The following is a 25,603-nucleotide window of genomic DNA, read 5'->3' on the forward strand; positions in this document are numbered from 1 at the left end:
AATCACCCTGTATGGTTCCTTGCTCCATCTCATCGTGCTCCGCCTGCAATGCATCCTCTTTGATTGTGAGCAGAGAGCGTTTCAGAAGACAGAGAAGCTGGATGGTGACACTAATTATGGCGTCATCGTCGCTCACCATCTTGGTGGAGTCCTCAAAGTTTTGGAGGATGGTACATATGTCTGACATCCATGTCCTCTCCTGAGGTCTTATGTGTGGAGTCTGAACTGAATACCGATGGCCTTGTTGATGCTGGTACTCAACAACTACCCTCTTCTGCTCACAAATCCTTCCCAACATCTGCAATGTAGAGTTCCAACGCGTGGGAACATCACACACCAGTCTGTGAGCCAGAAGCTGCAAAAGCTGCTGAAACACTGCAAGGGTGGCGGAAGCTGTAGCTCACTTTCTAAAATGGGCACACAGGCGGCATACTTTAAGAAGCAGATCCGGCAGCTCCGGGTAGGATTTGAGAAACCACTGAACCACGAGGTTAAGCACATGGGCTAGGCATGGTACGTGTGTGAGCTCGCCTCGCCTCAGAGCCGCCACCAGGTTCCGGCCATTGTCACACACGACCATGCCTGGCTGTAGGTTCAGCGGTGTGAGCCATAGATCTGCCTGCTCTTTCAGAGCTGTCCACAACTCTTCAGCATTGTGCAGTTTTTCAGCTAAGCATATTAGCTTCAGCATAGCCTGTTGCCGCTTCGCCGAGGCAGTGCTGCAGTGCTTCCAGCTTATGACTGATGTGGTCATTTCGAAGATGGATGCTGAAGATGAGGAGGAGGCTGAGGAGGATGAGGTGCAGGAGCTGTAGACCGTGGGGGCAACCCTGATTGACCTAGGGCCTGCAATCCTTGGGGTCGGGAGGACGTGTTCCATCCCAAGGTCTGACTGGGTTCCGGCTTCCAATATGTTAACCCAGTGGGCCATCAGGTTGCGGAATGCTTCCGTCTCCACGAGCCTAAAAGGCAACATTTCGAGCACAAGCAATCGTGAAATGTGAGAATTTAGTAGTGTGGCCTGTGTGGCGTTGGCTGCATATTTGCGCTTCCGTTCCAAGGTCTGGGGTATGGACAACTGAACGCTGCGCTGGGACAAGGACATGGACGTGCTTCCTGATGCTGCTACTTGAGAGTGTGCAACGATAGGTGCAGGGCAGGAGGCGTCTTCGCATGCACCATGGACAGGGGATTGGCTTGCATGCACAACAGCGGAAGAAGCAATGGTGCCACCCGCAGACACTGTTCCTGGACCCTGGGGTTCGGCCCACAAAGTCGAGTGCTTTGCTGCCATGTCCCTGATCATGCTGGTGGTGGTCAGGCTGGTCGTTTTGCCACCCCTGCTGATGCTGGCCTGGCAGGTGGTGCAAATGGCCTTTTTGGGGTTATCGGCAGAGTCTTTAAAAAACAACCAGACTAACAGTTGTACTGGCAACTTCCTTCGTGTTGGTGTTACGGGGAACGGTTGCCTGCCTTCTGTCTGCGGCCACCACACTGCTTCTTCCTCCCTGTTGGGGTGCTCTGCCTCCCTCCCCCGGTGTGCTGCTGTCTTCGCTCTGCATGTCCTCCTGCCAGGTTGGGTCAGTTACTATATCATCCACCACCTCGTCTTCCACTTCCGCACCCTGGTCCTCCTCCTGACTTTCTGGCAATTGTGTCTCATCATCGTCCGCCTCTTGTGACACGTTCCCACCGTCGCCTTCGTGTGACCGTGGCTGCTCAAATATTTGGGCATCGCTACACGCGATCTCCTCTTGCCCCGCTTCAAGTGGACCGGGCGAGAGGCCCGAATCTATAAATGGAAAAGTGAACAGCTCTTCAGAGTGTCCAAGTGTGGGATCAGTTGTCTCTGGGTACTTGGCATGGTGGGAGGAAGGAGGATCAGGGTGAGGAATATGCGGTCCAGACTCACGGCTACTGAGACTTGACCGTGTGGAGGACAGGGTGGTGGCTAAGTGACTGGAAGCATTATCCGCTATCCAACCAACCACCTTTAGACACTGCTCTGGGTTCAATAGTGGTGTGCTGCGGTCCCCTAGAAATTGGGACAGGATGGTCAGGCGAGAAGATGTGTGTGTTTGTTGTGGCACAATTTCGGCTTGCCCACTGTCTTGTCCTCGGCATCTGCATGCACCATTACCATCACATCCAGTTCCCCGTCCCTTGTCACGTGCCTTGCCCATTTTAAATGGAGGACAGTATCTTCCACGCTCACTACAATTGACTGAGTTTGGAGCGAACTTATATGTGATCCGTGTGATGGAGAAAACAGAGTTTTAAATACCTGGCCTGTAGGTAAGTAGTTTGAACAGCAAACTGCTGTGAATTGCTTCACTGACACACTGAAAGAAATTTTTAATGGAGGCCAGAAATGGCAATATTTTCTGACAACGTATATGTGATCCGTTTGACGGAGAAAACAGTTTTAAATAGCTGGATTTCTAGCGCTCTAATATGGAAAGGACCTGGCTGCATTCTGCAGTGCCAACAAGCAAATGGCGCAGAAAAAATGGTGTTCTCTGGATTGCTTTTTAAGCAAATAATGAGGATTAAGATCCAAAGAAAAGAATTCCTGGCACCTGAGACCTGGGCCTTTGTATAGAAATATCTAACAGCAGCAGAAGGCAGAATTGGAATGGAGCCTCTTGTGCTATATGCACTGCAGTCTGCTATATACACTGCCTGCCTATACACCCTGCCTGCCTGATATCTCTGCAGATGGATTAGTTCTCAGAAGGACTGTTTGTTAAGATGGATATGTGTAATGTACGGTTTTTCTCCCTACACTACCTAATACACAATCAAATCTGTCCCTGACGCAGCAGTAGCCCTCCCTACAATGTCTGATCCGGAGTGACTGTGACGAGCATAGCGGCGCCAGGTCTGATATAGACCTGATGATGCTGTGCGGCCAGCCATTCACTGTAATGCCCACAACCAACATGGCTACGGCATTACAGTGCATGGCAGGCAATCCCTGCATGTTCATTGGCTCTCTAAAGAGCGCCAAACATGCAGGGAGGAGACCCGATTTCCCGCCCGAGCAACCCGGAAATACTTGGCGAGCGCCGAGCATCTCGAGCAGTGAGATGCTCGGGCGAGCACCGAGCAGTAGCGAGCATGCTCGCTCATCACTATTCGTGACAAATTCAATGCCACTGGCTCAATCCTTAATGCTCCAAAAACTGGTCGACCCAAAACAGTCTGTACAGAAGATAATAACTTGTTGTTGAAACATTTGTTCAGAGTCCAAAAAAGTCCACCAGAAGAGCCTCTTTGGAATTGGGAATTTCACGAGCTTCTATCATGCGATTCCTGAAATCTATTGGGTGGAAAGCTTATCGTCCACGTCTAATTCATGGTTTATTGGAGGATGATCCAGACAGGCGGCTGCAATTTAGTGAGATTATGCTTAACGAAATTGAAGAAAATCCAGTAATTTTAGATAACATTATGTGGAGTGATGAAGCTTCTTTCAAATTATCCGTCCATATTAACAGACATAATTGTATTTACTGGTATAATGAGAACATGTATTTAACATTAGAGCAACAACTAAATGAGCCTGGTGTCAATGTTTGGGGTGGTATTTCAAGTTTTGGTGTTTTAGGACCAACATTTTTTGATTGAACAGTCACACGAGATAAGTATCTCGAAATTCTAATGAATCAAGTTGTTCCCCAGTTACAGCAACAGCCTAATTCAAATGACCTTTATTTCCAACAAGATGGGGTCCCTCCACATTATTCAAGAGTAGTCCACGAGTATCTTGAGGAAACATTTCCTAATAAATGGATTGGACAAAGAGGCCCACTTGATTGGCCGGCACGTTCACCAGACTTGATCCCAATGGATTTTTTCTTTTGGGGAGTACTCAAGGACAAAGTTTATAGTCGAAAAGCAAAAAGTGTCAGTGATTTGAAAAATTACATAAGAGATGCATTTCAAGAAATTAATACCCAAGGAGATTTGTGCAAAAAAGTTTGTCGAAGCGTAAGAGGCAGACTTCAAAGCTGTGCAAATTGTAATGGAAAACAGTTTGAGCACCTGCGTTAATAAAATTTAAGGGATTTTGTATTATTGTTCAGAATAAAATTTAATTGTCAATGTTATGCTTGTGTTAGTAAATATAATTTTATATATAAATCAAAATAAATATTATTTTCTGGCCACCTACTTTTGGACCACCCTGTATGTATATATATTTAGTCAGCCACCAATTGTGCAAGTTCTCCCACTTAAAAAGATGAAAGGGGCCTGTAATTGACATCAGAGGTAGACCTCAACTATGAGAGACAAAATGAGAAAACAAATCCTGAAAAACACATTGTCGAATTTGGAAAGAATTTTTTTCAAATTTTGGTGGAAAATAAGTATTTGGTCAATTACAAACAAGCAAGATTTCTGGCTCTCACAGACCTCTAACTTCTTCTCTGTCCTCCACTCATTACCTGTAGTACTGGCACCTGTTTGAACTTGTTATCAGTATAAAAGACACCTGTCCACAACCTCAAACAGTCACACTCCAAAGTCCACTATGGTGAAGACTAAAGAGCTGTCGAAGGACACCAGAAACAAAATTGTAGCCCTGCACCAAGCTGGGAAGACTGAATCTGCAATAGGCAAGCAGCTTGGTGTGAAGAAATCAACTGTGGGAGCAATAATTAGAAAATGGAAGACATACAAGACCACTGATAATCTCCCTCGATCTGGGGTTACACACAAGATCTCACCCTATGGGGTCAAAATGATCTCAAGAAAATCCCAGAACCACACGGGTGGACCTAGTGAATGACCTGCAGAGAGCTGAGACCAACTTTACACAGGCTACAATCAGTAACACACTACGACGCCAGGGACTCACATCCTGCAGTGCCAGACGTGTCCCCATGCTTAAGCCATTACATGTCCGGGCCCATCTGAAATTTGCTAGAGAGCATTTGGATGATCCAGAAGAGAACTGGGAGAATGCCATATGGTCAGATGAAACCAAAGCAGAACTGTTTAGTAGAAACACAACTCGGCATGTTTGGAGGAGAAAGAATGCTGAGTTGCATCCAAAGAACACCATATCTACTGTGAAGCATGGGGGTGGCAACGTCATGCTTTGGGGCTGCTTCTCTGCCAAGGGACCAGAACGGCTGATCCGTGTACATGAAAAAATGAATGGGGCCATGTATCGTGAGATTTTGAGTGCAAACCTCCTTCCATCAGCAAGGGCATTGAAGATGAAACGTGGCTGGGTCTTTGAGCATGACAATGATCCCAAGCACACCACCAGGGCAACGAAGGAGTGGCTTCGTAAGAAGCATTTCAAGGTCCTGGAGTGGCCTAGCCAGTCTCCAGATCTAAACCCTATAGAAAACCTTTGGAGGGAGTTGAAAGTCCGTGTTGCCCAACGACAGCCCCAAAACATCACTGCTCCAGAGGAGATCTCCATGGAGGAATGGGCTAACATACCAGCAACAGTGTGTGCCAACCTTGTGAAGACTTACAGAAAAACTTTGACCTCTGTCATTGCCAACAAAGGATATATAACAAAGTATTGAGATGAACTTTTGTAATTGACCAAATACTTATTTTCCACCAAAATTTGAATTTTTTTTTTTTCTAAATCAGACAATGTGTTTTTCAGGATTTGTTTTCTCATTTTGTCTCTCATAGTTGAGGTCTACCTATGATGTAAATTACAGGCCTCTCTCATCTTTTTAAGAGGGAGAACTTACACAATTGGTGGCTAAATCCTTTTTTCCCCACTGTATGGTGTCATGTGAAGTGTAAACTATGTCCTGCTGTTTTGAAATGTATTAGGGAGTCATGTGATATAATGAGAATTGTCATATAAAGGTAATGCATAATGTGAGTAGTGTATAATGCAGATTAAGTATAGGATAAGGCATAGATTAGCATTTAGGGCAGAAGGTAGTGACTATAGTTAGATGATAACAATAGGGTTAATATTTGGGACTAGTCCATAGTGGGAGGGGATAGCCTGTAAAAAAGACATTGCTTCCTGTTTGAAGGACACTGCTTCCTTTAGCTAGAGTGATAAGGTCAAGTTCAAGGTGCAATGGGCTGATAGTGGAAGCGAGTACATATTGTTCTGTTTACAAAAAATCCCTGTGGACATTCCTGCAACATCCAGAGCTCAAGGTTCGATTCAGGTGCTATGGCGAGCACCTCAACCCCTTCCGTACAGAGGAAGATGGAACCAGTGTGGGAATGGTAGCGGATATCGGGTGTACTGCGAAACTGGACTGTAAATCCCTGGGGCTGACTGGATCAGTGAATGTAGGGATAATCCAGTTAGAGCAGAAAGAAATTATGGAAATGTACTGTACTATGGAAACAAGAAATGGAGAGTGTTGTGCATATTACTGCGCATTACACTTTGATGTTCTAAACTTGTCGAGTAAACTTCTGTGTGTTGAAACGAACTGGGTGTCCTCTGATCTTTGTGCGGCGGCTCCTGAAGTTGAAGACCTGGAGAAAGCTGAGGCATGCGGCTTACAAGAGAGTGTCACGCACCCTACACGTGATGGCACATTTGAATTGGGACACGATTTTTCTGTAAAGTACCAGTGCGACTTGGAGTAGTGTGGAGCCCTTGGGGGTTCAGTCGCCACAGAGGTACTGCATCTCACCCAGAGGTGTGGTATCTCACTCTCAGGTAAGGATAGAGTGCTGCCCGGGACCCTAACACCTGCATCCAACACTATACTACTCCAGACCAGCAGGAGGGGCAAGATGCGTCGCTTTCCTGCTGATCCCTGTCCCTGGCTGGAGTGGGGGGAACCAAAGTAGGGGGAACCATGTAGTGGGTGTGGATGGAGGAAGAAATTCAGGGGAGCACTTGTTAGGAGTATAAGAAAGCAGGGAAGCCATCTTGGGAGGAGAGTCCAGTCAGGGTCTTCAGTGAGAGGAAGAGTTGGGAGCAGGAGCTCTGCTCAGGAGGAGGGCCTAGCCAGAGAGGCCCAAGACTGAAGAGAGAGAGAGAAGCAGGAGAAAGGCTCCAGGAACGTGAAAGGGATCCCAGGGGTACGGGCAGTGCTGGAGGCCACCCGTACGCCCGAATCTGCCTGGCGGTGGAGGGATTGAGCCGCAGAGGGGACCGGCCCCTAACTAGTAGGAATTATAAAGTTCAACTAGAAACCGGAGGCTTCTGTACTTTCAGGGTGCAGTTGCCACATCCGCACTCAAGTCGCCAAATAGGTAACCACATAGGATCCAGGGAACTCCAGGTTGCCCAGAAAGATCCAAGGATACCGGCTTGGGACATTGTTTGGTGAGGCGCAGGGCAAGAAGGGTGAGGGCCAGCGCAGGAAGACGGCTAAGAAGGGCATATAGAATGGGGTCCTGTCAGACACTCTTGAAACACCTGGGAGTTTGCTGAACCCCTGCCTGGTGAACGCAGCGTGACGTGGGAGGTCGTAATCCGGAAAGTGTAACCTGAGGAACTTATCAACTGTGAGTAAACCCTGAAGACTGCACCCCACTGTCTCTGCGAAATTATTGCTGCGTCATCGCCCCCTGCACTACACTGCACCACAACCGCAACAGCAACATCCATAACATCTCAGCACAGCCCTGGAGCTAAGCTCTACCTGTGGAGAGCTAAACCAACTCTGCTGCACTGACATCAGCTCCAGATGACCTGCTCCGCAGCGGCGGCTCTCTCTAGCCGCATACCACAGGTGGCGTCACAAACTCTATACAAGAACTATAAATTCCCTGTAAATAATATTCCCCTTTTTGAATGACCGCCCTGGGTCACGGACTGGGTCACTGCCACTGTGACATCTCCCCTAGCAATGACCGGCCCGGCACCGAGTACCCCACGGCCCAGGGGGCACGTCAGTAGCATCTCACCCACGACTACCGCCCTCTGGCACCTTACATAGGCAAGGAGTGCAACACTGTTGAACCATCAGAGCCCTTGCAATTCTCTCATTCTGTAGAGGCAAAGCTGCCTTTGCTAGAAGCATCTTAGAAAGCACAGTTCAGAAGAGCAGGGCAGCCATGCCACTGATCATCACTGTCAATCATGTCTGAACTGTCATTCCTGGCAAACAAGAAGACGAGAGGCAGGGGAGTGGTGCTCTTCTGAAGAACAAAGAAGATAAAAAACCTTTAATGAAAGTAATACGATAGAATAACTAATCAATACTAGATAAATGATAGCCTAAGGGTATGCGCACACCTTGAGTATTTGCAGCAGATCTTTGTCCATCAAAAACTAGAGTGTTGTCAGGATAAATGATGCATAATAGTTTTTGACACATTTTTATGTCCATTATTGATGCATTTTTGCTTTCATTTCCCCCCCTCCATTTGTTTGATTGGGAAAAAAACGTCTCAACAATGCTAAAAGAATTAACATACTGTAGTGTGGCACCCCAGGGGTCTGGTTGCCACAGTGATAGAAATATCACGTCTGAGAGCAAGTGGGAGGTTCCCTGGTCAGGAGCCCTTGAACATGCAACACCTCCTGTCCCAGACCAGATAGGGGAGGAATCTGCCCTATATAAACTGGATCTGGGGCGGGGTTAGGGAGTCAGAGCCTGGAGTTAGTTCCAGACACAGGGAAAGTAACAGCTAGGAGCTCTGTAGGAGCCAGGAGCTGAAGACCAGGGACTTGAGCTAAGCAGAGTTCGTCCTGGCAGAAGACGCTAAGAGCCGGACACAGGAGTCCGAGGCTGTGGGGACTTATATATCCAGCAGCAGAAACCAGCCGGCAGGGGATTTCAGGTCCTCTGGCCATAGGAAGCCCGGAGGCTCAGTCACACACACAAGGGACCGGTACCGCCATCGAGGAGCGGAAGCTGCCAGAGGGTCCAAGTCACCAGCCATATGGGTGAGCACCACACGGTATACTCAGGGACGTGGGCTACTTCCACTCGCTTACAGCAAGGTAGCCAGGAAGAGTGCAGATAGACGGGGAGGCCTACAACTCCACCTGGCCAGGGGAACTCCTGTTTGTTCACAGACTGACCAGGCCCCTTATGTTAGCCAGTACTCCTGGGAGGGTCTGCCTTATCATCATCAGTAAAGACCCTGAACTGCACTGCAAAGACTTGAGTCGTTCCTGCTTCACCCGTGCGCCATCACTCCCATCATCCACACTCACTGCCCTGAGGCTATACTCCTCCCGTGGGGAGTTGTCCCATCCTCTGCTGCGCACACCACACCAGCCTCAGCGGTCTGCCTCGCAGCGGCGGTACACCCTGACCGCAATCCACGGGTGGCGTAGTCGGACATTAAATCATAAAAACCCTTTAAAAGACGGCCACTGGTCTGACCATCCTGAGCCACGGACCGGGTCACCGCCACGGAGACTACAACCCCCAGAGACCCGGCTCCGGGTAACCCACACACGGCTCTGGGGGCGCGTCAGTAGATTTGAAAAAAAATTCTCAAGGAAAAAATAAGCAGCATGTATACGAGATTTCATAAATCTAATTCACTTTGCTTGTATTGTAAAGTGCAATGTTTTTTACCCTTGAAAATGTGTGGAAAAAAAAATGGCAAAAAACAGTGAACAAGCACAAACTATTATCTTATTAGATTAGAAAGATAATATATTCTAACTTGTCTGTTAACGTTTAACAAGCTATTCACTCCAGAGCCATTAGGTGGCACTGTGGTGTTTCCCTTGCACAAATCATATGGTATATTTGCACTGTAAAAAGCCCAGGCAAGAATAAGACTAAATATGTGTGTGTGTGTGTGTGTGTGTGTGTGTGTGTGTGTGTGTATACATACAGTTGTGATCAAAAGTTTACATACCCCGGCAGAATTTTTTCTTTCATGGCCTTGTTTCAGAGAATATGAATGATAACAAAAAAACTTTTTCTTCACTCATGGTTATTGGTTGGGTCAAAGCCATTTATTGTCAAACTACTGTGTTTTCTCTTTTTAAATCTTAATGACAACCAAAAACATCCAAATGACCCTAATCAAAAGTTCACATACCCCTGTTCTTAATATCGTTTATTGCCCCCTCTAACATCAATGACAGCTTGAAGTCTTTTGTGGTAGTTGTGGATGAGGTTCTTTATTTTCTCAGATGGTAAAGCTGCCCATTCTTCTTGGCAAACAGCCATTGCCTGACTGACATTATCAATTCCTTGGATATCTTTTTGTATCCCTTTCCTGTGTTATACAGTTCAACTACCTTTTACCGTAGATCCGTTGATAATTCTTTTGCTTTCCCAATGGCTCACAATCCAGAAACGTCAGTGGCTGGATGAAAGATGAAAGAGTCTATCTGGATCCCAGAAACTCACTCAGCTTTTATGCACACACACTGAGTACAGGCAAACAGGTCACAGGTGAGGATGTTACCTTTAGAAGCCATTCAAACTCATTTGTGTCAAATTCTGTGCATGTTATCAGGTCAAAATCACCAGGGTATGTGAACTTTTGATCAGGGTCATTTGGATGTTTTTGGTTGTCATTAAGATTTAAAAAGAGAAAACACAGTAGTTTGACAATAAATGGCTTCACCCAACCAATAACCATGAGTGGAGAAAAAGTTTTTTTGTTATTATTCATATTCTCTGAAACAAGGCCAAGAAAGGAAAAATTCAGCCAGGGTATGTAAACTTTTGAGCACAACTGTATGTATATATTATTATTATTTATTCCATGGCGCTTTACATGTGAAAAAGGGGGTATACATAGCAAAAAACACTTCCAATAATCTTAACAAAACGAGTCAGCAACTGGTACAGGAGGAGCGAGGACGCTGCCCACGAGGGCTCACAATCTACAGGGGATGGGTGAGGATACAGTAGGTGAGGATACAGTAGGTGAGGATACAGTAGGTGAGGGTAGAGCAGGTCGTGCAGCAATGTCGTGGAGCGGCGGTTACTGCAGGTTGTAGGTTTGTCGGAAGAGGTGGGTCTTCAGGTTTCTTTTAAATGTTTCCACGGTAGGCGAGAGTCTGATGTGTTGGGGTAGAGAGTTCCAGAGTAAGGGGGGGGGGGATACACGGGAGAAATCTTGTATGCGATTGTGGGAAGAGGAGATAAGAGGGGAGTAGAGCAGGATATATATATATATGTGTGTGTGTGTGTGTACTGCAAAGAATGCTTTAAAAATGGAAGTGTTAATAGTTTTTTTTATCAATTGACAAGATACAAAGTGACTGAAGAAAAGAGAAATCTCAATCAAATCAGTACTTGATGTGACCACCCTTTGCCTTCAAAACAGCATCAATTCTCCTAAGTATACTTGCACACAGTTTTTTAGAAACTCGACATGGAGGATATTCCAAACATGTTGGGGAACTAACAAAAAATCTTCTGTGGATGTAGGCTTGTACAAATCCTCCTGTCTCTTCTTGTAATCTCACACAGATTCGATAATGTTGAGATCAGGGCTTTGAAGGTGCTATACCATCATTTACACGGTGCCTTGTTCTTCTTTACGCTGAAGATTGCAGTTAATGACCTTGACTGTATGTTTTGGGTCATTGTCCTGCTGTACAATAAATTTGAAAAAATCAGACACCTCCCTGGTGGTATTACATGATTGATACGTATCTGCCTGTTTTCTCAGCATTGAGAACACTATGAATCTTGACCAAATTCCCCACGTCATTTGCAAAATTTAGCCCCAATCTTGCAAGGAACCTCCACCATGATTCACTGTTGCTTGCCGACATTATTGTAGTGCTTTCTAGCATATTGTGAACAAACTGCCTATTGTTATAGCCAAATATTTAACATTTTGATTTAGCAGTCCAGAGCACCTGATGCCATTCTACTGTATCCCAATTCCTATGTTTTCGAACAATGTTGAGTCACATGGCCTTGTTTCTATGTCAAAAGTATGGATTTTTGCCACAATTCTTCCATAAAGACTACTTTAGGCAAGGTTTCTCTGAACAGTAGGTGGATGTAGCTGAATCCGATTGGCTGTTGCACATTCTGAGTTGATGGCACGACTGGACATCTTCCAATTTCAAAGGAAAGTAAGCATAATGTTTCTTTCATTTATTGTACTAGGTTTCCTTGGCCGACCACTGCGTCTACTGTCCTTTCGGCATTGATGTTACTCACCAGAATCCCAAAATATTTTTCTGGATTAAAACTTCCCCAATGCACTAGATATTGAAATGATACTCTAACCATGTGAGAATCTAGAATTTTTTGTATTTCATACTCAAAGTTGCCTCTGATCATTTCGAGTGGAGGATCTCTGATAGGGTAAACTGGCAAACAATATACCTTGAGCAGAGACTTTTGAAAAACATAATGAGTCTGATTTTTGCCAGTCTTGCTGAAGTTTACGGCGCCAAATTGACTGGAGCGCACTCCACTTACTGAACTCAGCACATCTCCTCTGTGGCATGTGCCCCAGTGCACAGCGCGCGAAAAATGCTACTATAGTCAGGGACTGGGGTAGCATTTCTGGCTTACAAAACGCTGATATTTTTGATGAATTTGATGGGCAGACATGGTTATGCCCTGTTCCACCCTGGATCCACCTCAATAGTGCCCATTTCAGCAGAGCTGATCCAAACTAGCATAAAAACACCAAAATTTGCAAAGTTTTGGCGACGTTTCAAAGCTTTTATGCCAGTTCTTTGGTGTAAAAGCTTTGATGAATCAGCCCTTAGGTGTCTTAACTCCCACCAGGTTTTTACCACCTAGTGTCAGAGCAAAATGATGTAGAGACAGAGACCTTGATTCCAGTAATGTGTCACTTACTGGGCTGCTTGCTGTAGTTTTATCGGCTGGAGACTATCACTAGAGGACTCATAAACCTGCTGCAATGTAGTCCGCGATATTCATGAGCTCTGTATGCCCCCACCATTGATTGGCAGAACAGTGAACACAGAAAGCTGCCAATCAGTGTTGTGGATGGGGTTTCGACACAGCTCAATATTCAGAGAACTGCTAGATCTGCAGCAGATAAAACAGTTATTTTATCATAACTGCTGCAAGTAGCCCAGTAAGTGATACATTGCTGGAATCAAGATATCTGCCCCACATCATGCTACTCTCAGATGGGGTTGCAATAACCTAGTTATAGATTCCTTGTAACAAAGCAGACAATTTTAATTTTCATTTATTCCTCTCCTTTTTGAATAGCCTTTTTTTTTATTTTTCTGTCCACATACCCATATGAGGACTTATTTTTTGTGGGATTAGTTGATTTGAATGATGTATGATGACAGTATGATTATGGTCATACCAAATGTATTACTTATTTACGATTTTAGTGGCTTAAAAAAATCAGAACTTTGTAAAACAGAAAAAAATAAATTTGTGATGGCATTTTCCAAGATCCATTAACTATTTTCTTTTTCAGTTAATTGAGCTGTGTGAGAGCTTGTTTTTTGCGTGGAAAGCTCGTGTTTTTACTGATAACATTTTTGGGTAGATATGATGTTCTGATCGCTTGTTATTGCATTTTTTGGGGTTTGGGGTTGGCGACAAAAAGGCACAATTCTGATTTTGATTTTTTTCCTCTTTACAACGTTTACTGATCGGGTTCATTAATTTTATCTTTTCACTGTGATACCAATTATGTATATGACGCGCCCCCTGGGCCTGTGTTGTGCAGGGAATACCCGGAGCCGGATCGCTGGGGGGTTGTAGTCTCCGTGGCGCTGACCCGGTCCGTGCCCAGGGTGGTCAATTCAGTGGCAGTCTTATTAGTGAGATAATAGTCCGACTACGCCACCCGTGGATTGTGGTCAGTGGGGACCGCCGCTGCGCTGCAGACCGCTGAGGCTGATGCTGTATGCGCCGCCAAGTATGGGATAACTCTCCACGGGAGAAGTATTGCCTCAGGGCAGCTAATGTGGATGATGAGAGTGATGGTGTGAGCGTCCCAGTACTGATGGTGCTGGTGCGGCGATGAAACACAGAGACGTTTGGTTGCAGTTTCCAATGCTTTACTCACAGTTCTTTACTGGTCCTAGTCACCTCGGTACCGGCGGTGACTGCCCAAGCCGTGCTGCGTCCACCAGGCAAGGGGCTCGACCAACTCCCAGGCAATTCCAGAGCGTGGCACAGGGCTCCCTTCTCTTCCTTTCTCTGGCCGTCTCCACCAGTGACCCACCTTTGTCCAGCTTCCTCGGGCCTTCTCTTGGCGAAACCTATCTCCGGTTTCCCTGACCCTATGTGGTATGCCTTCCTGGTGGATGTAGTGAGGGGTCGCACCAAGTTGTGGTCACAACCTCCGGTCTTTGGCTGAGGAATTTATTGCCTCCACCAATTTGGGTTCCGGTACCCTGTTCTGCCAACCCGTCACCCGCAATCTCCTGGGCCTATGGGGTTCCTTCTGTCCTCGTGTCTCTGGGCCTTTCTCCGTGTTCCTGTTCCTTTCTTACTTTCCTTTCTGTTTCTGTTCCTTCCTTCTGGTTCCGGCCTTCACCCTAGGCCTGCCTCGTGGAGCTGGGCCCAGACTGAGCCACAGCTCGCTGTCAGCCCTCTCTGGCTGAACTCCTTCTCTCACTGAACTGACCCTTGTCCTAAGATGGTGCCCACCTTATATACCTCCCTCTATGTGTGAGCCCAGGTGACTAGCAACCAATGGGCTGCTACGTATGCCCAGAGACCCACCCCTATCTGCTCCTACACCACTGGGTTTTCCTTCCCCTCCCCACTCCAGACAGGGACAGATGCTGTCGTGCCTGCACTCCTGTCTCGTGGGAGCACCGTTGAGCTGTCCCTCGGAAATGGGGTGTGTGTGGTGCATGCAGCTACTGAGTCCTGGTCCACACTCCATCCTTACCCGGGAGTGGAATATCACACCTCTGGCAGAGGTGCAATACCCCTGTAGCGGCCGAACCCTCGGGGCGCTACATATATATTTATATATATGTTTCCCCCTGAGAAGAAGAAGTGACATGGAGTGTATTTTTAAAAGAAAAGAGCTAGAATGGATAATGAGACTTTACACCTTGAGGCTCAATGGTCTCAATGTAGACTCTCCTTTACCACTTTGGGTTTTTCCGTTTTCGCATTTTTGATTTTTGCTCCCCTTCTTCCCAAAGCCATACTTTTTTATTTTTTGGTCAATATGGCCATGTGAGGGCTTGATTTTTGCAGGACGAGTTGTACTTTTGAATGACCACATTGGTTTTACCATATTGTGTACTGGAAAATGGGGGAAAAAATCAAAGTGTGTTGAAATTGCAAAAAAAAGTGCAATTCCACAATATTTTTTTGGGGGGTTTTCTTACCATGTTCACTAAATGCTACAACTGACCTGCCATTATGATTCTCCAGGTCATTATGAGTTTGCAGATACCAAACATGTATAGATTCTTTTTTATTTAAGTGGCGACAAAAAATCCAAAGTTTGCAAAAAAAAAGTCGCCATTTTCTGAGACATGTAGCATCATCATTTTTTGGGATCTAGGGCTGAGTGAGGTCTTATTTTTTGCACACCCAGCTGTTGATTTTATTGATACCATATTGGGTAGATTCGATCTTTTGATCGCCTGTTATTGCATTTTATTGCAATGTTGTGGCGAACAAAAAAAACGTAATTCGGGTGTTTTGATTTTTTTTCTCGTTACACCGTTTACCGATCTAATTAATTATTTTTATATATTGATAGATCGGATGATTCTGAATGTGGCGATACCAAATATGTGTATATTTTTGTTTTTTATTGTTTTATTGTGAAAGGGGCCAAAGGGGGGTGATTTTCATATTTTTTCAAAAACTTTTTTTTACTTTTCACTTGCTGCAATGGTCTTCATGGGAGACTAGAAGCTGCGATCATCCGATCGCCTGTGCTGCTCACAGCATAGCTTCAGCATTGCTGTGTGTAGCAAAAATTCTCACTTGCTAAGAGTGCCGACCGCTGCAAGACCAATTTTTTTAACATAGATTTAAGAATCTTGTTAAATCTCTTCACTAACCGATCGGTCTGTGGGTGGTACACCGATGTGCGTAACTGTTTTATCCGGAGCAGCTTACAGTATTGCCTCTGAGTAACGGGTGGCATAATCTACTACCACCAAAATATGTTGGTGGCCATGGGTAGACTTTACTATAGGCCCCACCAGATCCATCGCAGTCTGCTCAAAAGGTACCTTTAAAGAGGGTAGAGGTACCAATGGACTCCGGAAATTTGAAGTTGGTGTGTTAAGTTGACACTTGGTACACGACTCATGATACTTCTGAACCTCGGCATAAATCACGGGCCAAAAGAACCGCTGCAAAATACGTTCTTGTTTTTTTTTCACCCCTAGATACCCACCCAGCAGGTGTGTGTGGGCCCTCTCCAGTACCACCTGACGGTATGACTGAGGCATGACTAGCTGTTTCATAACCTCATCCCGGATTTTATCAACCCTATATAATAAATCCTGGTTGACAGCCATGCATGGGAAAACCCCCTCTGCAACCGGTTGCTGGGGCACCCCATTTATTTCTACCATCCTTTCTCGTGCCCGGGCTAGAGTGGGATCCTAGAGCTAAGCTGTCTTAAAGGTACCAAGGGACATTTCCAGCTCTGGGATCGACGGGGTCTCCTTGACCTCTCCTGCCAATTCCTCTAGGGGAAACCTACCGGGGTTACACTCTGTCCCTAGGTTGGCGACCCCTACAGCTGGTATCACTGATTTGGGATTTTCGGGTTCGGAGCCAGACACATCTGTATTTTGAGAGGGTTAATCCTACTCTCCCACAAGGACCAAAACAGGGGTAAATCTCTTCCCAGCACAGTCACATAAGGAAGAGTCTTCACCACTTGTTTAACCTCTCCACACGGAGTGGAAAAGGTAACCTCCACTGTCGGATATTCAAGGAGTTTGCCATGTATGAAAAGATCCCTGATTTTACCCCCAGTGGGTTCTATCCCAGAGATCAGGGACCCATGGACGAGGGTCACTAGGCTCCCTGAGTGTCACGGGAGTGTCAGAGGTGACAGACAGTCACCCTGCAGTTAGTTGCAGGAGATCTCTACGTTTGGCATTACAGACATCTTCTTTGAGGCTGTTTCTAGGACCCAGCGGCTACCTCCCTCTGGCTAATTAACTCCCTGACCTGGGTGTATAAATACCTGATGTGTTCTAGAGGGAGGTGCCGGCGATGTTCATTATTCCTTGTGAAGGCTTAGCAAGTGCAGTACCTTTTCCTCTCTGGAGCTTGAGGACGTGTTTGTGCATTTGTCTGGAGTCATCTAAAGCTAAGCACTTTTCCCGTTTGTCCTTCCTTGTTGTCTATAGTGTTTAGTGGAGATCGACTAGTGCTCATCTCCTCCCTTTTTTTAGGTTGAGCCAAACGCCAGGGAAAGACAGGGTGAGGTACGCGTGCGGCGATTGGTTAAGAGCCAATACAGGGACATTAGGGGAGACAGGGTGACGCTAGATCAACCTAGGAGGTCTCCACTTTCCCCCCTTCCCTAGAATCTGGTCTCCCTTTCCCTCTTCCCTTTGTGTTGCACTAAGTCTTTCCCACACCTTGTGTGACACTGAGTCCAAGAGAGCTTCCGCTCGATGTCTATTGACGCGCACCTGACACAGATGGGGTTCAGCCGTTGGATCGACAGGGTCTGCGGTGTAGACGGTGCGAGCATACGTAGACACCCGGCGTGCAAACCCGCAGTCCATGGGTTTAGAAGTCAGGGGGAAGTTGGCAGCCAGCACCTAAGAGCAGTGGCACCGCCAGTTCTCGAGACCTATTTAGGGGAAACTGGTCTCCTGTCTCCCTCACTCTGGGGTACCCCTTCAGTATGGGTTTGGTTCCGACTGTCACCAGCAGAGGGACGTGACCCCCTTCCAGGCTCCTGGGCTTTCAGGGACCAGCATGCTACCTACAGTGGGTCAGAGTCCCGTACAAAGTCCTGGGTGGATGTGTACCGCTCGATCAGGCTAACCACCTGGTCTAGGTTACCCGGGTCCCCATGCCCCATCCAACGCTGTATGGCTGCTGGCAGAGTTCGCACCAACCAGTCAACCACTACCCTTTCTACCATTTGGGCTGGGCTCAAGGTCTCAGGCTGGAACTACTTTTTGACTAAATGTAACAAGTCATATGCCTGAGACCTAGTGGGTCGGGACTCTGAAAAGGACCACTGGTACATACGTTGTACCCACACATAACTGTTAACCCCCAGTTGGGCAAGGATCTCACCTTTCAGCTTCCCATAGTTCAGGGCATCCTCCTGGGTGAGGTCAAAGTACGCCTTCTGAGCATCTCCCATCAGGAACGGGGCTACCACTTCAGCGCACTGATCGGCTGGCAGGCACTCCCTCACCGCTGTGTGTTCAAGGACTGTGAAGAAGGCTTCCATGTCATTCTCAGGACTCATCTTCCTCAACGCTGCTCTTACTTTGTCCCGGGCCTCACGATGGATCGGGGTCGGCATTGGGGACATCTCTCCCAGGGCAGCAATCTGTTGCAGCATCAGTTCATTAGTCTTCTGCTGCTGCTGGTACAATAGCTGCTATTGCTGATTGTGCTGTTGGTGCTGCTCCTGCTGTTGCTGCTGGTGCTGCTCCTGCCATTGCCGCTGAAGCTGCTGGTGCTGCTGCTGTTGCCTCTGAAACTGCAGCTGCTGCTGCTGGGTGAGTACCGACTACTTTAGTAGCTCCTCCATGTTGTCAGCAGGCCTGAGCTGTAGCTTTACAAGCTTGATCACGGACATGAAGCTTTTGGGGTATGCCTCAGTTCACACTGCCCGCATTCTCCACCGTATTGTAGTGCGGCGGTGTTCACACTGTGTGGTAATGAGGCAGTGACCCAGTAAAGTTCAACTTAAATGTCTTTATTTTCCAAAAACTCACAAAGTAAAGGTAAACGGTATCCTCTGGATTGTAACACAGTCCGTCTCCAAACTCGTTACCGTGGGCGACTGCTTCGCCGTGTCGCGCTGAGGTGCACCAGGAGTTTTTTTTCCTTGGCTCTGTGTTTGCTTCACACAGGCCTTTGTCGCAGAGCGACCTGCTCTGCAGCTCGCAGACAAACTGTTAGAACCTTGCTCTTAGGTTTTTTCCTTTGCTGGTCACATGACCTTGTTGGCCTATTTAATCCTGCTCCGCCCTTCTGGCTTTGCTGGACTTCATTGTATAACTACTTTCTAGCTAGCCTGTGCTCTGTATCTAACTCTGTTAGTTTGCTTGGTCTACGGACCTCAGTGTTCTATATATTTTGTTTGTTTGTCTGTCTGCTACTATTTCTGTTAGGAGGTGTCCCATTTTCCTCCCAGTCCTTAGTACTTGTAGGGATTCCTTCCCCACATCTATAGGTCTCCGTACAGACTAGCTTAGGACTTTAGCAGGTCTGATCGCAGGATCAGGTCCCCTGTTACATCGTAGGGATAAAGCTGAGTTCTATCGTAGGGACAGATCTCCTCTCTTTCCTTAGCTCTGGTAGCAGAACTTAACAGTAAGTCCAGCCCGCAAATTCTCTAAGGAAAGATTTTTCTGTTCCATCATGGTGTCGGTTCAGGATTTGGCTCATCGCCTGCAGGGACTCTCTCTGGAGGTGGCCGAGCTCCGTCAGCACGTGAGTAACTGTCCTGGAGCACATTTCTTGGAGCCTAAGGTATGTTTGCCGGATTTATTTTTTGGTGAACACCGAGAATTTTTTTCATTTAAAAGTGCTTGCTTATTGTATTTTCGTTTGAGACCCAAGTCCTCTGGGGATGAATCCCAGCGCATAGGGTTCATAATGTCACTTTTGCGCAAAGAGCCTCAGGAGTGGGCCTTTTCTTTGCAACCTAGTGATACATGCTTCAGATCAGTGGATAGTTTTTTTTCTGCTTTGGGGCTATTATATGATGATCCTGACCGTGTCGCATCAGCTGAGACTGAGTTGAGACGTTTGAAACAGGGATCAGGTAATGTGGAAAAATATTGTACTCATTTCCGTCGTTGGTCTACTCAAACGGGGTGGAACGATTCTGCTCTGAAAAGTCTATTTCTTGCTGGGCTCAATGAAAGTGTTAAAGACCTGCTAATTGCTTATCCTACACCTGAAGATTTGCAACAGGCTATGCAATTAGCTATACGGGTGGATAGGAGACTGCGTGCAAGGGTTAATGAGAGCAAATCCTCTGCTATGTCAGTTTCTGGTTATGAGAATGTGTGTACTAACAGTGGTGAACCGATGGAGATTGGATCGGTGGCACCTCGCTCTCAAGAAAAAGATCGCAGATTTTCTGAAGGCTTTTGTTTCTATTGCGGAAAATCTGGTCATTTGATTAAAGGCTGTGAGCTTCGTATGAAGAAAGAAAAAAAAATGGTCAGTCATGCCCGTATTGCCTGTTTAAATTCCAAGGGTGTATTTTTAGCTGCTTCCACGATTGCTCAGGAAAAATTAATGGAATTTCGGGTGTTTGTTGATTGTGGGTCTACTCTGAATGTAATTGATGGGGGATTCTTGGAAAGACTCAATTTAAAACCCGAACCTTTATCATCCCCCATTGCTGTGGTTTCTGTGGATGGTTACCCTTTGAAGAATATTACTCTCAAGGTCTGTGAATTTCCTCTCACTATTAATGGTGTTCACCATGAGAAATTGGATTTGGTAGTTTTGAATAACTTGCCTTCTCCAGTAATATTGGGATTGCCCTGGTTAAAATTTCACAATCCTGTACTGGATTGGTCTACCAGTGAAATTAAATCCTGGAGCCATAAATGTTATGACAAGTGTTGTAACGGGCGTATTGCAGCTTTGGATAGGGGAGAATTGCCTGTTCCTATTCAGGATTTTTGGAGAGTTTTTTCTGAGAAGGAATCGCAGGTTTTGCCTCCCCATAGAGACTATGATTGTTCTATTGAATTTGTCCCTGGAGCGACTCTTCCTAAAAGTCGTTTATTTAACCTTACTATTCCTGAGAGGAAAGCTTTGGAGGAATACATACAGACAAGTTTGGCCGCCGGTCACATTAGGCCCTCTAAGTCTCCTGTGGCGGTTGGATTTTTTTTGTAAAAAAAAAGGACGGCGGTTTACGTCCTTGTCTGGATTTTCGTGAGATTAACAAAATTACTGTACGCAATCCTTACCCACTGCCATTGATTCCTGATCTGTTTAACCAGTTAATGGGGGCCAAGTGGTTCTCTAAAATTGACCTTAAGGGGGCATACAATCTGTTGCGCATGAAGGAGGGTGACGAATGGAAGACTGCTTTTAACACTCCTGTGGGTCATTTTGAGAATCTGGTTATGCCTTTTGGTCTTACTAATGCTCCTGCATTTTTTCAGAATCTTATTAATGACATCCTTAGACCTTTGATCGGCAAAAATGTGGTTGTGTATTTGGATGACATTTTGATTTATTCGCCGGATCTGGAGTCTCATTGGCGGAGCGTACGTGAGGTATTACAGTTGTTAATGGACAATTCGCTTTTTGCTAAGCTGGAGAAATGTGAGTTCGCTGTACAGAGAATTAGTTTTTTGGGTTACATTATCTCCAGCGAAGGTTTTGAGATGGACCCGGTTAAAGTTCAAGCTGTACAGGAATGGCCTAGGCCTATTGGTTTGAAATCGATACAGAGGTTTTTAGGTTTCGCCAATTATTACAGAAAATTCATAAAAAAAATTTCTAGTATTGTCAAACCTCTGACCGATCTCACCAGGAAAGGTGCTGATGCGGTTCAGTGGTCTTCTGAGGCCATTGAAGCTTTTGTGTATCTCAAGGAGAGGTTCACCTCTGCTCCCATCCTTATGCAGCCTGATGTGACTAAGCCGTTTTTGGTTAAGGTTGATGCTTCCTCTGTGGGGGTTGGCGCAGTATTGTCTCAGGATAACGGGGATGGATTACATCCCTGTGCCTTTTTTTCAAAAAATTTTTCGGAGACTGAACTGAATTACGATATTGGTAATCGGGAATTATTGGCTATTAAACTCGCATTTGAACACTGGCGCCACTTCTTGGAAGGTGCGGAATTTCCCGTTCAGGTTCTTACGGATCATAAAAATCTGATTTATCTTGATGCTGCCAAGCGCCTGAATGCCCGTCAGGCTAGGTGGGCACTGTTTTTCTCGCGGTTTAATTTCTCCGTTACTTACATCCCTGGTACTAAGAAAGTTAAGGCGGATGCCTTGTCTCGCAGTTTTTCTCCCATAGTCGGTGCTGAGAAAGAGGAGAACATTTTACAAGAAGGTGTTGTGATAGCTGCTTTGGACTCCGTTTTGGAAGATGAGATTCTTAAAGCACAGGAGAATGCCCCATCTAACACTCCTCATGGGAGGTTGCTTGTGCCTGGGACTTTTAGGAGAGATTTGTTTGTTGAGTGTCACGAATCTCGGTTGGCAGGTCATCCCGGAATCTCTGAGACCAAGAGACTGGTGGGTCGCAGTTTTTGGTGGCCTGGATGGCAGAAGGAAGTCATTAAGTGGGTGCGTCAATGTACTATATGTGCTAGATCTAAGTCCTCACATACTCCTGCTGCGGGGTTGCTTTGTCCTTTGGAGGTTCCCAGTGCTCTTTGGACACATTTGGCTATGGACTTTATAACTGACCTTCCCCCCTCTGATGGTTTTACTGTCATCTGGGTGGTCGTGGACCGTTTTAGCAAGATGTGTCACTTGGTTCCCTTCGTCAAACTGCCCTGCGCTAAAACTCTCGCTAAGGCCTTTGTCAAGGAAATTGTCAGACTTCATGGCGTTCCTACTGACATTGTTTCTGATAGGGGTCCTCAGTTCGTGGCTCGTTTTTGGCGTGCCTTTTGTGACAGGTTGGGAGTTCATTTGTCGTTCTCGTCCGGATATCATCCTGAATCTAATGGCCAGACAGAAAGGAAAAACCAGGATGTTGAGCAGTTCTTGCGTTGTTTTGTGGCAGACAATCAAGAGGGGTGGCCTGAGTTACTGCCACTTGCTGAATTTGCTCTGAACAATCATACATCTTCTTCTGCTGGTTGTTCGCCTTTTTTTTGTTGTTCTGGGAGACATCCGTCGTTTGGGTCGTTCTCCAAGTTGGGATCTGCCGTGCCTGAGGAGGAGAATTTTTCCGGTGATTTGGAGAGAGTTTGGACGGATGTGCGTGGTAATCTTCAGGAGGCCAACAGAAAATCTAAAGACTACTTTGATAGGAAACGACAGGAGGTTTTGTTCGCTGTTGGTGACATGGTTTGGTTGTCCTCTAGGAATCTGCGGTTGAGGATTCCTTCTAAGAAATTGGGTCCCAAGTTTGTAGGGCCCTTTAAGGTGCTTCAGGTTGTCAACCAATCTGCTGTTAGGTTGGAGGTTCCTTCCTCCTGGAGAATTAATCCGGTATTTCATGTCTCTCTGTTAAAAAAAGCTGTTGTGTCGGATGGTGACGCCTCTGCCTCTGTTCCTCCGGTGGTGGAGGACGGGGAATATGAAATTTCTCGCATCCTTAACTCTAGACGGTATAGAGGTAGTTTGCAGTATCTTGTGGCCTGGAAAGGTTTCGGACCCGAGGATAACTCTTGGGTGAGGTCAGATGATGTTTTCGCGTCCAGACTTATCAGAGCGTTTCACAGGAGATTTCCTGATAAGCCTGGTCCTAGGGGATCCGGAGGATCCTCTTAGAAGGGGGGGTACTGTTAGAACAGACCTGGGCAAACTGTGGCCCGCGGGCCACATCCGGCCCTTTGACCGCTTCTGTGTGGCCCCGCTGACACAGTCAGCCAGACGCAGGAGAAAGCCTGAGCTATTATCTTACTCAGACTCAGCATTCTGATTGTAGCTCCGCCCCCCTGTGGATGCCATCTTCTCATTGGTGGATGTGGGGATGCTCAGTTCCTTGCTTGCAGAGCAGAGCTACTGTAATGTCTTCAGGTCAGGAGTGTTCAAGAAGAGGGAAACTTGGACTACTACACCCATCTGCTGCACATAGTGGGCAAGTGACATCTAAGTTGAGCCCCATGGTGTAAAATAACAGCTAGGAGCTGACATTGTGTCTACTGTGCTGATCAGTTCACAGCACAGCACTGCCTCCTTTCTCAGACCGCAGTTTACACTCAGTGAGAGCAGCTAATTATCTGCAGCTTACTGAGTCTTCCCCTGGCAGCTCAGACTGATCGGAGAGAACATTTGCATTCCTAGTGAATGACTCCAACAGTGAAGTGCCCCTCCTCACCTGGGATATTCTATGTGACGCGCCCCTGGGCCTGCTGTGTCGTGCGGCATCGCGCGCACGGGGGCTTACCCGGAGCCGGATCAGATGGGGGTAGTAGTCTCGTGGCGGTAACCCGGTCCGTGCCCAGGGTGTCAAACTAAGTGGCAGTCTATGGCAGTAGATGTTAATTTGATCGACTACGCCACCCGTTGAGTGCGGCTTTGAAGCCGCCGCTGCAGAGCAGTCCGCTGAGGCCGGTGGTATATGTGCAGCAGTGATGGTATAACCCCCAACGGGAGGGGTATGGCCTCAGGGCAGCAGGTGTGGATGATGGGTGTAGTTATGTTGTAGAAAGGAGAGTCAGAGACTTGAGGTGCAGTTTCAGGGTTTTTACTCACAGGTGTTCTCTCAGTCACTCTGGCCTTGAGTGACCACCCGAGCCGTGCTGCGTCCACCAGGTCCTGGACTCGGCCAACCCCCAGGCAGTCCGGAGCGTGGTCCTGAGCTTCCCTGTCTCTCTCTCTTCCTCCTGGCCGTTCCCACCAGGGATCCACCTTTGGCCGGCTCCCTCGGGTCTCTTGGTGGTCAAACCTCCTCTGGGTTCCCTGACCCTATGCTTGGTGTGCCTTTCTGGTGGATTTGGTGAGGGTCGTGGCAAATCTTGACCACGACCTCCGGTTTCTGGCTGAGGATTAGTGGCCTCCACCAGTTCGGGTTCCGGTACCCGTGTTCGCCAACCCTTCACCCTTTCTGGTCTGTTTCTGGGTTCTTGGGGTTCCCTCTGTCTTTCTCTCTGGGTCCTTCTTACTCCTCTCTCTCTCTCTCTGCAGGCCTTGCTCTGGAGCTGGGCCCAGCCGGAGCCACAGCTCCCTGTCAGCCCTCCTGGCTGAGCTCTCCCTCAGCTTCTCCTCAGGCTCTCTGACCCTGTTCCTAAGATGGTGCCCACCATATATACTCCCTCTATGTGTGAGCCCAGGTGACCAGCACCCAATGAGCTCCTAGCTTTACCCAGAGTACTCCCCCTATCTGCCCCTACACTACTGGGATGTTCCACCCCCCTCCCACTCCAGCCAGGGACAGACGCTGTCGTACCTGCACATTTACTTAGTGGGAGTACCGTTGTTCTGTCCCCCGGAAATGGGATGTATGTAGTGCATGCAGCCTACTAAGCTCAGTTCCACACTCCATCCTTACCCGGGAGTGGAATACCACACCTCTGGCTTGAGGTGTAATACCCCTGTAGCAGCCGAATCCTCAGGGTGCTACATATGTGCTCCCCAAACTGCACCCCACATACTCTGCTGCCTCTCCACCTTTGAGTGAGGGTTAACCCTTACCTCACCCTTTACACTGAGCTTTTGAGTTATTGCGCTGTGTTCTATGTCCTGTGCAGGTGAGGTAAGTGTTAAGCTCCTCACAATGCTCCCTGCTGTGATCTGTGACTTATCACAGCCATAGACTTTAATAAAGATCCCCCCCACCTGCCTGTTACCTCCTGCCCCACATGTGATGTGGATCTATGCATGTGGAACAGGAGTGGGCAAACAACTTTTTTTTTCCACATGCTCCCAATTTATGTATTGATTGATCAATTGCCA

This window comes from Phyllobates terribilis, unplaced genomic scaffold, assembly GCF_046119375.1.
Source record: "Phyllobates terribilis strain yellow unplaced genomic scaffold, ASM4611937v1 Scaffold_2__4_contigs__length_985480577, whole genome shotgun sequence".
In the NCBI taxonomy this organism is placed as follows: domain Eukaryota; kingdom Metazoa; phylum Chordata; class Amphibia; order Anura; family Dendrobatidae; genus Phyllobates; species Phyllobates terribilis.